This window comes from Bombus fervidus, chromosome 8 (assembly GCF_041682495.2).
Source record: "Bombus fervidus isolate BK054 chromosome 8, iyBomFerv1, whole genome shotgun sequence".
NCBI classification, from domain to species: Eukaryota; Metazoa; Arthropoda; class Insecta; order Hymenoptera; family Apidae; genus Bombus; species Bombus fervidus.
In genome coordinates this window covers 12,716,153-12,729,611 of record NC_091524.1, presented here as the reverse complement: position 1 = coordinate 12,729,611, position 13,459 = coordinate 12,716,153, and the positions used below count along the sequence as shown (strand labels likewise).

The window sequence follows — 13,459 nt, the reverse complement described above, 5'->3', positions numbered from 1 at the left end:
CTACCATTCTTCATCAAGTTTTGTTTCGAAGCAAAACTATGAATCCCAGCGTTTTCTTCCAGATTGCAAGCAAACAAGCATTAAACAATCGTTAGATAATGCATATAGATAAGGGTGCAACTATATTTCAATTAAATGTAATGTACTTATACATCTTGAATAAATAAATACAAAGCGTATACCTCGAATACGAAACATCTCAAACGAAGAATTACCTTTTTAAAATACTCCATAAATGTAGCAAATCTCTATTTAGCATTCATTTCTTTAATTGCGCCTATAAAGATACGAATTTTCATAAATATTTATTTAATTATAATTTGGGAAGTGATCGTGCAAGAGAGATACGCTGATTGAACGAGCAAATAGTACGAATTGGACTAAAATAAAATTAACTCGATTTTGGTAGCGCCTAGGTTGCCTCGTCATCAGATGTAAACTGTATGAATTCACTCGTCCAAGTTTTCCGTGGTTGTTGGTTAACGCCGCGCCGCCTCCGTTCCTCCTCGATTGGCCAATTAAGATTTACGCATTTCCAGCAATGACGGGCCGACACGACGATGCTGTACGGTTCGACAGTTTCCCTGAATTTATCGTTTTATCGTTTGTTCCTATGCTAGACAGATTGCATATAGAGCGACAGGCCACCCTTCTCTGTCGGATTTATTCGCTGCTGGGGAAACAACGCCATAAAGGAACGCGATAACGGCACTCCCCTCTATGGACATACGCGGAATGCTCTTTACTCTTTAAATATTTATAATGGGAATCAATTGAATGTGCTTTTTGGTCGATGTTCAAAGACAGTCGTAGAAAAGTACATATTACCGACTTTTGATCTTCTAAAGGAATTATGTAGGATGACTAAGATGATTTTGTAGGAAAAAGAATGTCACAGTTGATTTGCTCCGTCATAACCTCTAGTTGGAAATCTTCAACTTTGAGCATTATAAAACATTTTTATCTTTAAATATTCTGGAATTTTTGGAAACTTACACTGCTGTATGTCTATGTTATTCAAATTCATTCAAATATGATCATGTTTTGTATCATTTTTATGAGAAAATTCTGAGAAAAATGTGTTTCCTTCATTAACGAGTAAATAACAAGTTGGTTGGTAGTTTGTAGAACATAGAACTTTACATGCTACGTTATCAAACTTGTTCTGGTTCTAGGGAATTTACAAGGACTAACAATTTGTAATTTGTGACTTGTAAAATTTCGTTAATGAACACTAATCCAATCGTATAATAGAGCGCCGTTAATTAAAGTACTTTTTGAATGTGTCTCGAAAAGTACTTCACTTCGGTACTTCACCGTTTTCTTACACGAGCCCAGTGACGACCTTAATTAACAGCGTGATTTATTATTCGCTGTGTTTCAAAAGCATCCTACAAACTTACTTCAACATTCTGATTAACATCGCGGGTAAAAGTCTTTTCTATAGTGCGATTATAAATGCGAATGATAGATTAATATTGTGCGTGAATTCGACCTCAGTTTCGTGATGTTGTAACTAGAAACAAGGTGCTGAAGTTTCTGGTATGATAATGTTGTACTTAAAATTGTATTTTGAGTAGAATCAACGTGTTTTGAGCTCATTGTTGGAGTTTCGAAACGAGTGACGTGTTCATTTGTTATTAGTTTGGTACAAAAATTACTATAAATTTGTCAGAATTCAATGAGATTTTTATATATTTATGCGAAATCTGAAGATAAAAATTCATAGAATGTACACAAGACGCAAAATACCAGAAATACAGTAATTCTTATAATATTTAGGAGATGAAACGAATTTCTCTTTAGATATTAAGGTTTACCAATAATTTTTGCCAGTTTACCAGTAAATAGATAAATTCCGCAACCTGATATTTGGATTTCGATCAATTGCCATTCTAACATCATACGAAATATTAAGACTACGAAAGCACAAGTAACAAGATGAAGATTGCCAGCCAGTTTATCATATCTAGAGAGAATTCAAAATCAACAACGGATACTATACGGATGAACAACGAACGTGGTGCTAATTACGCGGTTTATCTCGATTAATTCCGGATAATTGCGTCCACTAATTAGTCCAATTACTCCGATGGTTCGGCATAGCACGAATAACACTTGTCCTTCACGACACATCCTCATTGGTCGAAATGTCGCAAACTCAACCGCAGCAACTGTTATCTTCCTAGGTTGGATCCATGTATTTCCGGTTGCCCATTTGTAGAATTACTTTACAGATATCACGATACTACTTCAAAACAACTATGCTTCCCACGAACATATGTACACCTATCCCAATATGTCAGTTTGTAACTAATTTTCATTTAATTTGGCTTTTGCTAAAATTATTTCGTTTAACAGTTTCGTTACTGTACGAAATTTGATTAAATATTATTAGGTAAATGATAAAGTTCAATTTATTTGCAAACTTGTGTATGTTGTGTATGTTTAGAAAATTATTTACACATTCTAGCCAAATTTCCAAATGGAATAACAAATATTTCTCCATTAAAACTATATATAACTTTAACATCAAAGCTACGAAACTTGTTAGAATGAAAGGTTAGTTAGATTTTCCAATTTCGTCTTTAGAAAGATTAATTTTGAGATAATAATATTGTTGAAATAGAATTATATATTATAGTAGTATATTATAGCGATCGGCAGTTTTAATATTGAAATATTATACACCGTTTAGTAAATTCGTTTAGGTAAATTATTTGAATATTTTTAAATCAACTACGACTAGTGGATCGTTTGTTTGATTTCTCAATTCACAGATGTCGTAGACTTTACAACGAGAGTGACAACAAAGGTCAACCGTTTACAGCAGTTTTTGCATGTTTGTTATGTTCGTCGCCTCCCTAAGAATTTCTTACGCAGTAGCTCATTCAGTGTCGTGACGCCCAATGCTGTGGTTCTCGTCTACGTGACTCGTAAGTTCTCACATTATAATATAATAGTATCTTAATAATTTATTAACGCTGCGCTTTTAATGATATTATTTACATTATTTCTGAAATTAATCGGGATATTGAATGGAAATTCAAGAATGTATTTAAGACGCTTCGATTATTATTTCCAAATTATTTGTTTAACGTTATACAAATTACATATTATTTGAAATATCTGGCGTTGTCACACTGCGATGTAATTATTTTGCACGAAACGTTACTTAATTCGCTTCATCGTTAAAAAGTATTAAGTGATAATGAGAAACCGAAATAAATGCTTCGTTCGTTTCGGTCACTTACACTGAAGGATCAAACTTTTTCGATTAGAACTTGCTCCCGAGTAACAAATTTTCACAAATTTACGTTATTTTACTATGAAAAATCATAAAACGAACTAAATTACTTTCTTTCGATGGTCGAAGAGTATTATACCTACTTGTATTTTTCATCAAATAGATCTTTTCGTGAATTATTTTGTAATTACGACTGTTGGAATTATCGTAAATTATTCTACGTCATTTGTTGTAAAAGGCTTCGACAAAAAATGTCCACAATTTTTTTCTCCATAGAGGGCGACGATTCTGTGTCGTGTTATTGAAAATTCCCGTTTTATTTTTCATTCCCACATTATGCTTCGTTCATGCATCGAATATCAACGGATACGAAATCATATTTCGTTCGAAATGGAATCGTAGTTTTGATTTTGCTTTGAAATCCATATAGAATAGATTAATCCTCGAGATAAATAATCGTATTTCGTGTCACAATATCACCTAAACAAGTTTTTTGAAGCTATGCTTCTCACGAATCCAGTTCGTTAAGCCACGTTCGAAACAATGTTTCATTCACGTGTTGAATGTTGAATATGGTCAAATGATTGCAACAGTGTTTGTGGACGCGAATTATGGTTACTGCGACACTTGAAAACTACGCAAAATACGGTGAAGTGGAATTCTACGTGCTACACTTGTACTTATTTGACGTATCAATTATTACTGAAGAGTCAAATATTACAGAACATTAATTAACCAAAATTACAAATTATTCACAAACATATAATTTAATTAGAAACATACAAGTACGCACAGATGGTCTATTTCAAAGTTCACTATCAATAGAATAAATTAAATTTTCTATCGTCATTCAAAAACAAAATCATTTAAGAGAAGAATAGTTAGAAAAATTAAATCCTTACTTTAAATCGGCGTTAATAAAAGCCTATGCCATTAACGAAAACACCATCTGTTATCAACTGATGATTATAGAAACCTCATTCTCCTGTGAAATAGAAACCGAAAATACGTCTTCCAGACTACCGTTAAATTATTCGTACGTTTACTTACGTTTTAATTACGAATTAGTCGGTGGAAGGACTTCAGTTTGGAGGAATTTATACTGCCTGAAGAAGGAGATAGAGTAAGCCAGAAAAGTTGAGGAATCGAGTTATCTTATACCCCGGTTCTTTACATTAAGCGGCACACTTGGGGCACTAATTTCTCGAGATGGCTTGCAATTTGTTTGTGTTACCCTCGTTTACGGAAGTTCATTTATAAACGAAATCGAGGGTTTCGGCTGCGTTGAATCATTCTTGTTAATTCAACCCGCGGATGTTTATTCAAAATTGCATCACGAGGTTGAAAATCGAAATCGATTTCAATTTTCACGTAGAATTCGTCGAATGGAGGTACGGTCGCTCGCGTAGTCCTTTCAACGAGCAATTTATCGAAAGTTCATTGCTTCGACTCCCTATTAAATGACGGGATGATTGCGTCGTTCGTCTCGAAACGGCGGCAACGACTCGTCTACGAGTAATCTCGCGGACATTTGCGGAATTTAAGCGCGGCAACGTCGCAAAAAATTCCTTGTCGAATAAAAAACGCGTGTAATCTTCAGGCATGACTGCAGCGGCAGACACAAACGAGCCGGAAGTTTAATCAAACTTTGCTGTTTCTTGCTCGGGCGATCGCCAGAATTTGGCAGCAAGGCAGATCCGTTGCCTCTGTATTCGTTATTCCTATGAGTTTATTCTATTCTATCGAATTGTCTCGCTGCTCGGCCGACGGATAATAATCTCGAAGTAGCTCGACCCAGTTTCGATAATTGTTCACCGGTCCGGTTCCTTCGAGTTGCCCGATTCTTCGTTTGTTTTGTCATTCCTCCTCCTTTCTCGCCGTTGCCATTTTTCTTGTCCCTTCCTCTAGCCGTTTTTATCGGTGGTTTAATCGTCGAAATACGGGTCGCATCCTAAATGCTTTTCGTACCGGCGAAAGAACAAATGATTAACCCAGCCGGTTGGACGGAAGAAATGCAAACTTCGCGACAATTCGATGCGAGAATTCTGTTTGCGAGTTTTGTTTTTTTACAAAAGGACAATTTCAGCGACTGTCGTTAAGGTACAAGAGTTTAGAGACGTTTCATAGAGAAATTTATTTTAATTTTTGGCAAGGAAGTTATCAAGATGCAAGTAAAAATGATCTTTGTCGTATATCTTTGTTTGTAGATGATTAACGTCGAGATAATTTTGATCTTTCTTTTTCCGTCTGTTTTTTTAAGAAGATCAGTTTTTCCCTTCGTTCAACAGAACATTCTCTAAAGTACATATATGTGTGGAAAACGAAAATTTGCATGCTCGATATGTAAAGCTCCTTTCTCAAATATTTTCTTTTCCGCAATATCGATGGGCGTGGTTTCATACATTTGTATTAAAAGAATCATGAATATTATTTCAAAGGGATAAAGAATTTTCCTCTCCTACAAGTCTTCTTAGATTATGTGAATGAGTCTCCGAGAATATTGAAAAAATTCTACCTCTTTTCATGTTCCTGATAGTAGAGCTTAAGCGATGAACGGTGTCTGGGAAAAATATGAATTTATTTTTTAATGGAAAATTATAAATTATGTCGAATACTGTGATAAATCTTGAAAATCTTAAATTGAACAATTTATTTTGTTTTTAAAGCTATCAAATCAATTATAATTTCTAATACAGAAAATCTTCACTTCTGACACGCCGTTTATTACTTTGATTCCTCAATTTCTAATATATAATCCAATAAAATTTCAGTCACATAAAATAATGTTTTAAATCGGACAGGCTGTCTTTAATATAATAGAATATAAAAAAGCAAATCTCTTTCACGATCGCATAAAAGTGTTTTGTCAACTATTCAGTTAAGAACTATCAGCCGCTATTGATTGGCAACGTAGGTAATTCGAGCTGGAAGCAAACCGAGTAGAATTGAAAACAAATCAATTTATTCGAATGAAACGTGGCACGGGGGTAGATGATGGCGCGAGTAAGTGAAAAATCCGTTGTTAGGTCACGTACGAAGGAAATGAGAATCCCACTTCGCGGAGGAAGCACTCAGCCACCTCCTACGATGCTCTATTCGAATAATTATACAATCGCCACGAACGCTTTTTGCAATCGCCAGTCGAAGTTGGACTGATATTCAATTCCAGGCGAAAGCAAGTTGAAATTGTTCGAACCGAATGTTATTGTTAGAGTGATAGTCGCTCGAAGAAAATTGCGGTCACGTTCGGGTTTTTCTGAACCTCATTAGCGGTGTGAACGTTTTCACTTTGCTCCAATGTAGAATCTTTATCATTGAACGCTATCGAGATAATAGAAGAAGAAAAAGAAAGGAAGATCGTGAAGATAATAGCAACAAATTGGGAGGGAATCGACTACGCTTAATTTCTTACGATGAGTGAAATAAAAATAATATTTGGATAGATATTGGAAACGTTCGAAGTATTTTTATACTAATATTTATTTTCTAGTACATTTTTGTGAAACAGTAAAAGCCCATTTGTAACAGAAAATATTTCATTCGTAAAATCTTTTGAAATGATCCGTCAATTTTTCTGACTAACTTATACCGTCGTTTGTTTCAATATTTGAAATAGTAGAATCGTTATTTACGATTTTTTAAAATTTTCCATTTGTAGGTTGGGTATTCTATATGGGATTACGAATATTATTAAATATTAAATAAAAGTGGCATATCGAAGTTCTTAGTCCGTGTCGAAGCAAAGTAGAGTCAAAGTTGTACGCTAGTAATAGTCTCGAATTTTCTTAAACAGATAAAAAAGGTATTTTATCAATTGAAAGTGGAAAAGGTGTTGAATAAATGGCTGTCCTTCCTATCTGTTATGAAAGGGATTTTTATTACAGTACATCTGCTGTTTAAGGACCTTCTTTACAAATGAAGTTTTGTAATATCAAGATATCTTGTACAAGACATGGAATGTGAAATAATTTAAAACACTCGTATCGTGCGAAAGAAACAGAGAAATGAATAATATTCGCGTTGTTCTCCTTCCTATTTTAATTTCATCTCATTAAAAGCCAGCTGTCCTTTTTAAAACGTACAAAATTGTGAGGGATAATTCATGAAAAACTTACATTGTCAAGAAATGTAGTTCCTAAATGTTGAAGAGGGATCATTTTACAGTAAATTCTTCGTTCCAGGAGAAATTGTTACAAACGAGATAATTACGAGATGTTTTTACAAATTACAAATATATTATTTTCTTAAACTGTTAGATTAAGATTCGTCATTTTTAATACAATTGGTTAAAAATATAGAGGAATACACGATACCCTAAGGTTAATGAAATTTCATTCTTATTTAGCGATTTATCGATAATATTATGGGAATGGTTTTCTTTTTTAGAAATCCGTAATAAAATTTCACGGCAGGAGAAGATGCTAGGTTTTATTCATGCCAAATGAATTCATTTTGCCGAAATGGAATCATTTTATTTCCTCTTGTGATCGATACTGTTGAAATTCAACGAATATTAATTAGTCAGTTGGGATACTCCAATTGCGAACGAAAAATTCTACGCAGATTCCCATTAAATTTTGACTAAAAATCGAGAATACATTGACTAGAATATAGACAGACGAAACGATTCTTACTTAATTAATTTCGTATTGACTACAGACAAATCTATTTCTTGCTAGTCCCATTTTTTGTAACAGCAATATTAATATTTGTTAAACTTCCCTGCACATCTGTCTTGCCATTAACTTTTTTAAAAGCGTTATAAATCCGTAGTGCTTGTAATAGCGATAATTATATTTCTACGGATTGTTGTGTATTTAAAAGAGAAGAATCAACAGTGATTTTAATTCTCTTCGATTTGTTTGTAAAATTTCACCATTTTATTTCAATTCCCAGCTTTTTTAATAATACATTACGAAAAAATAAATTCAACTCGTTTCTTGTTGAAGAATTAAACAATGGAATCAATTACTCCAAAACAAATGGATGTTTTTGTACATAGAATTTCGTACATTTTTTTGCAACTGTAATTGCAAAAAAATACAATTCTGAAATGGTGAAACGTTTGCTGGTTACGTAATTTTTACAGAATATATTAAAAAGTAGTAATTGATTTTCTGTTCCCTCCCTTTAAAAATTCATTGTATTACGAAGGATAATTATAGAAATATGAAGAAGGTAAAATGCGAGAAAATTACTATCCCCGAGTCATTCGAGATGATTAATATGATACAGCTTCGTTTCATTTCATAAATTTATGTTATGAGTTACGTTTATGAATAAAGATATAAAAGGTTATATTTATTCCCTTTGCTCATATTATATTTCTAACAAATATTTATCAACTGTATTATTAACTTTTCAACTCTTTGTTATTTATGTTGTTTGTAATGTCCAGATTTTTTAATATACATGTATTAAATGTATCTTTTTAATTAAATGTTGTAGGTATTACCATTCTATGACTATGAAAGAATTCAATAAGCCTGTTCTGAAATATCAAACTAATATAATTACGTAATATAATATCATTCAAAAGTAATTTTCAATGTCCAATTTATTGCGAAAGTGAACATATAAAATTCAATGGAAAATTACATGTAGCGGTGTTTAATTTATGACGAAACTGATTAACTAATTGCAGTAACTGTAATCGATATTATTAATTATTCACTGAAATTACTTTCATCTCACCTGCTAACCGTACTTAATCAAATTTTAATCTTCATTTCGTGGTCTGCACTTATTACGAAATTGGGACCACGTTTCCAGCGATTGCCATCAATATTTTTATTGTCAGCTAACCTTGCTTTAATATTACGTTCGCTTCTTCATTATGCAATACGATACGATATAGAATTTTCGTGGCGTGCGAGCTTTATGTTGTTTTAGAAGATTTTCACAGAAAGATAATATCGATTTGCTGCCAATGGCATAACGTTTTTTACGTACATCCACGTACCAGACATCCGCGTACCAGACCGCAATAAAAAATGGGAAATAGAAAAACATAAGGAATGGAATGCGTTTTATTTGATCTCTTGCTATTTGATCTTGTACGAGTAAAATTGTTCGCGTTGTACGAATTCTTTTTTAATACTCAAAAGCAACGAAAGTAAATCCGAATAGCGGGAATTTAATTCCATTGTGCCAACTTTTTATCGGATCTTTGCAAGTGTAGACATGTATATTGAAAAGCTATAACAGAAAATAGTTCCATATTTTTCGTAAAAATGAAGACCAGACACGTTGAGAATAAAAGGAAAGAAACTTTTATAGAATAAGTATATCGCGAATCATAATGTCTGAAATTATTATCTATCAGTCTACTTCCGTGCAACGATAGTTCTAGCTTTCACTAAATTGTTCCATAGTTTCGACGACGCCGGTAAAACATCGCGAATACTTCAAATTCCTCTCGGATTCCCCTGGAATCTCATCATCAAAATCAACACCAAAGCAAAAAACAAAATGTTTGGTACGATACTAAAGCATCGCTTCGTTCAGATTAGTTGAGTTGCGTAGTTGGATTGAAACTGATAGAGAGTGTCTAATGAAAAATGAAAAAGAACGAAAGGATGTAGTAACTTTTTGAAGAACGCATTAAATACAAATTTCTCAATTATGAAAATACTAATTATAAAAATTACAAGTTGTTAGACCATTTTCGATGCTTCACACAAAACTGAATTAAACTATGAGATAAGCTAAACTAAAACATCCAGCTTACTATATCGTCGCTACATTATCCATAAAATCGCAACGCTCTATCAACGTTTATCGCAAGGACAAGAATTGAATCGAATGTAGCGATCAGAAGAACGAATCACGAAATAGTTCGTAATGCATTGCGTCGCGTTTAGCAAGCTTTGTATCGCTTTCATACGCGACACAATTTGGGCGCAACGACACGCGAAATGTCGAAAATAACCAACTGCTCGCGGAATAACGTGTAACGGCGAATGGTAGGAAGTAAAGCGTGCGTTCGAAGCGGCCGTTCGATAACCGAAAACCGGAAAAAGTTGTAGCGACGTATCGACGGGCGCGTTAAAACGCGACTCGGATATTTTACAGCGAGCCGACCGACAATGAAAACTCAATTAATATATTGCGACCGATCTCGAAGTCGACCAGGTCGAATCAACGGCAACGATCGATGGTGAAACGTTTTTTTCTTTTTCGTTTCGTTTCATTCGTTCGTTCGATCCAACTTGTCCCGCGACCAAAATGGCGGCTCGCCTCTAAGGAACGGACTGCATATTCTACTCCCCAGAGAACCATTTCCATATACGTAGCATGCGCTGCTTCGAACTTTCGATTCCTACGTTACTTCTGTATTCTTTTTTATTTCCTCTTTACGATATCCGTATCCGCAGTTCTCTTCGCTCGTTGTTAAATTTTTTAATCGTTATCGAAGTATCTGGGATAATTGTATCGGTCTCGAAGAAAATGAGGTTTCATCTCTTTTCCGAGCAATTCCATTTCAACCACCAATATTCGTATTTTCCTGGTTTCCAATTCCGCGATGTTCGTTTATTGCTATATTTGTTTGCTCTCCCCGGGTTTTTACTTTAAATGGCGTTTGAGGAATTGAAGTTGATACTGTTAAAACGCAAAAGAAATAGAATAAGAGTATATAATGAATTCTTTCCAGGAAGGAAAATGAACTTGATTCCGAATACCAGCGACTCGCTTTACGATAAAGAGTGAAATATTGAAACTGAAATGTGTCAAAATGGTGGTAGATGTTGTGCTTTGATACGTGACGGCCATAAGGTTGAAATCTCGTTACGATCTTCGATCGTGACTTTTCAGGTCCGAACCATAAAACATCCCCGTATCTGTCATAACGTCACTCTTCCACCGGCAGTATCTCTGCGTCAACAAACAAATTTTTGACTGTTTCTACTATTTTCGGAAGTCAGCCAATGTCATCACTCTCACAATGTGTCGATTTCGTATAAATTTTCATCACTTTCAACCAGATTATATGTAGGGCGTTGCCTATGCATATATCAATTTTAGATTTAACACAAATTCGTACATGATTCACCGACAGCTTTCGATTTTTCTTCCGACGAAGAAACTGAAAAAATGTTGGTATCGCTTCCCGGTTTACGACTGTATCGAATGCAGGTTAATTTGTGTTGCTATAATTTATAAATAATTCCTAAAGGAATTGTAAACGAGGAAACTACAATAGCTCCATTTCAAAAATTCAACGCAGCTATCGAATCCAACTAAATGTTCTAAAATTATCAATAATCGAAACTATAACAACAAGAACGTATCTTATTCATCTTATTTGTAACTAATGGAAAGAAAAGTGAATCAAGAGAAGTAATAATCGTGTTTATAAATACAAACTACAGTAGTTAACGATTGAACTTGTTTAAGCGAAATAGAACGGTTCAGTAAATTCCCAGCAAGCACATGGTACAGAAGGGAAAGCAATTAAACAGGAAATAATTTAATGTTTACGTGTAAGCCGTATATTTTTGGATATTTAGATTATTAACAGCATATCTTAAAACCGTATCGCGCGCGAATCATGAAGTTTATCGATTACCCGTTCGCTGTGTACGTGCTTGGATTTTTATTAGAGGTATCTCGTTTCCAGAGTAAAACCTGTTATGAATCTGCCGAGAACAGTGGCACTTTTGCCTGCCTGGAAAAATACGAAAGTATAACAGGTATCGGTGTGATTTCGTTCGATTCATTGCGTTATTTAATATTCTTCTGCCTTCTTCTGTTTTATCTATTCCGAGCGGTAGTTTTATCGCGTTTCTCCTTCTCGTAGCGAATGTTATTCAATTTCCACCATCGAAAAGAAATTATTTCACTTCGTAGGTCACTTGTGAACGGTGTTTGTAATTCATAAGAATTTCAATCGTATTCCTTATAATGTGTGTATAATTAAAGAACAATACCGCATTAACGCAACATTTCGCTTGTGATTGTTTCTTCTATCGCTTTACGTTATTGAATTCTGTTTTTATATTAATTATATAAGTAATACATTTCATAATAAGTAATTATGGAAAATAAATGCTTGATACCTTTCCCGTTAATCTTCCTTAATTTACGTACTACAATTTTATACAGATTGAGAAAGTTCGAATATTTATAATAGTAGAATAATCACGTTTCAAATCTTCGGTCTCTGCAAAACATCTGTTATTCTGTAAAAAATGTTCATTCCTTTAAAAAAAAGTATGTAGGAGCTATGGTACTTTGTTCACATCTTTCAACAACGTTGCGTCCATGGACAGATATATTTTAATCAATTAAAAATTATAATCATATATTATTTCACGTAACAAAAAATCAAAAACTTGGAATTAACAACTTAATTCAATTATAATGCCAAAAACAAATATCAACTTGTATTCCAACTACTATACAAACTTTTACTTCCCAAGCATGAAACTCTTTCAAAATTTTATCTTTAGAATCGTTTCTCTCAAAGTTTAATCACAGATCACAGTTACAAACGTTACCTTATTTTAATTCAACGATCTCACAAAATTTTATGCAATTTAATAAAATTCCTTCAGAGATATAGTTGAAATGACGACGAATTAAAGGAAATAGAACGTATGTTAAACCGTGTAACTGCTGACATTAGTCGAACGAAACACGAAGCAAGATTTCCAACCATAATGTCGTTTTACGTGATTGCAACGGCGGGTTTGCTTTTTAAACTAACAAATCGTATTTCCCGGTTCCGTGATCATTCTCGCTTTTTCTATGGATCAGCCGCAAATTCGAACAAAAAAGGTTCCTGTTTTATCTGCAGTTGCTGAAGCCGCGGCTGTACGGCAAATCTGATTAACTCGTCGTGGCACGTCGTTCCGCGTGGCACGATTTTTAGTGGGACATGCAAACACACGGTCCTGTCCGGGTTCAAAGATGTCCAACCTAGCTAGAGGCTCCCTCCATTGTTATCTCGGACTTTTGTGGACCGTAGAACGGATTGTTTTCGGCTTCGCCGTCGACAGTTTTCATTTTGCTATTCAGGAAACTGTTGACAGTTTTTGTTACGCCTTCGTTGTTGCCCCGAAGTGTTTGTCCGCGAATCACCGTGACTTACAACCGTAGACGGAAAACACTTTCTCGGAAAGGCCTTTGAATTGCGAGCACCATCGACTTTCCCTGCAACTGTTGATACATTTTGAAAGTCTTCAAAAAATTCAGAAACATTGGGATAGT

General features: G+C 34.3%; 1 protein-coding gene and 1 long non-coding RNA gene across 3 annotated transcripts in view; one reads left to right on the top strand and one right to left on the bottom strand.

Moving 5' to 3' along the window:
- The window catches only part of LOC139989680 (uncharacterized), a 643,240-nt gene that overhangs the window by 526,905 nt on the left and 102,876 nt on the right, over window positions 1–13,459 (bottom strand). The window lies entirely within an intron of this gene.
- LOC139989705 (uncharacterized) overlaps window positions 2,897–13,459 on the top strand; it is a 108,706-nt gene continuing 98,143 nt past the window's right edge. Inside the window, exon 1 of the long non-coding RNA XR_011800390.1 lies at window positions 2,897–2,936. This is a non-coding gene — a long non-coding RNA (uncharacterized lncRNA). The remainder of the gene's footprint in view (window positions 2,937–13,459) is intronic.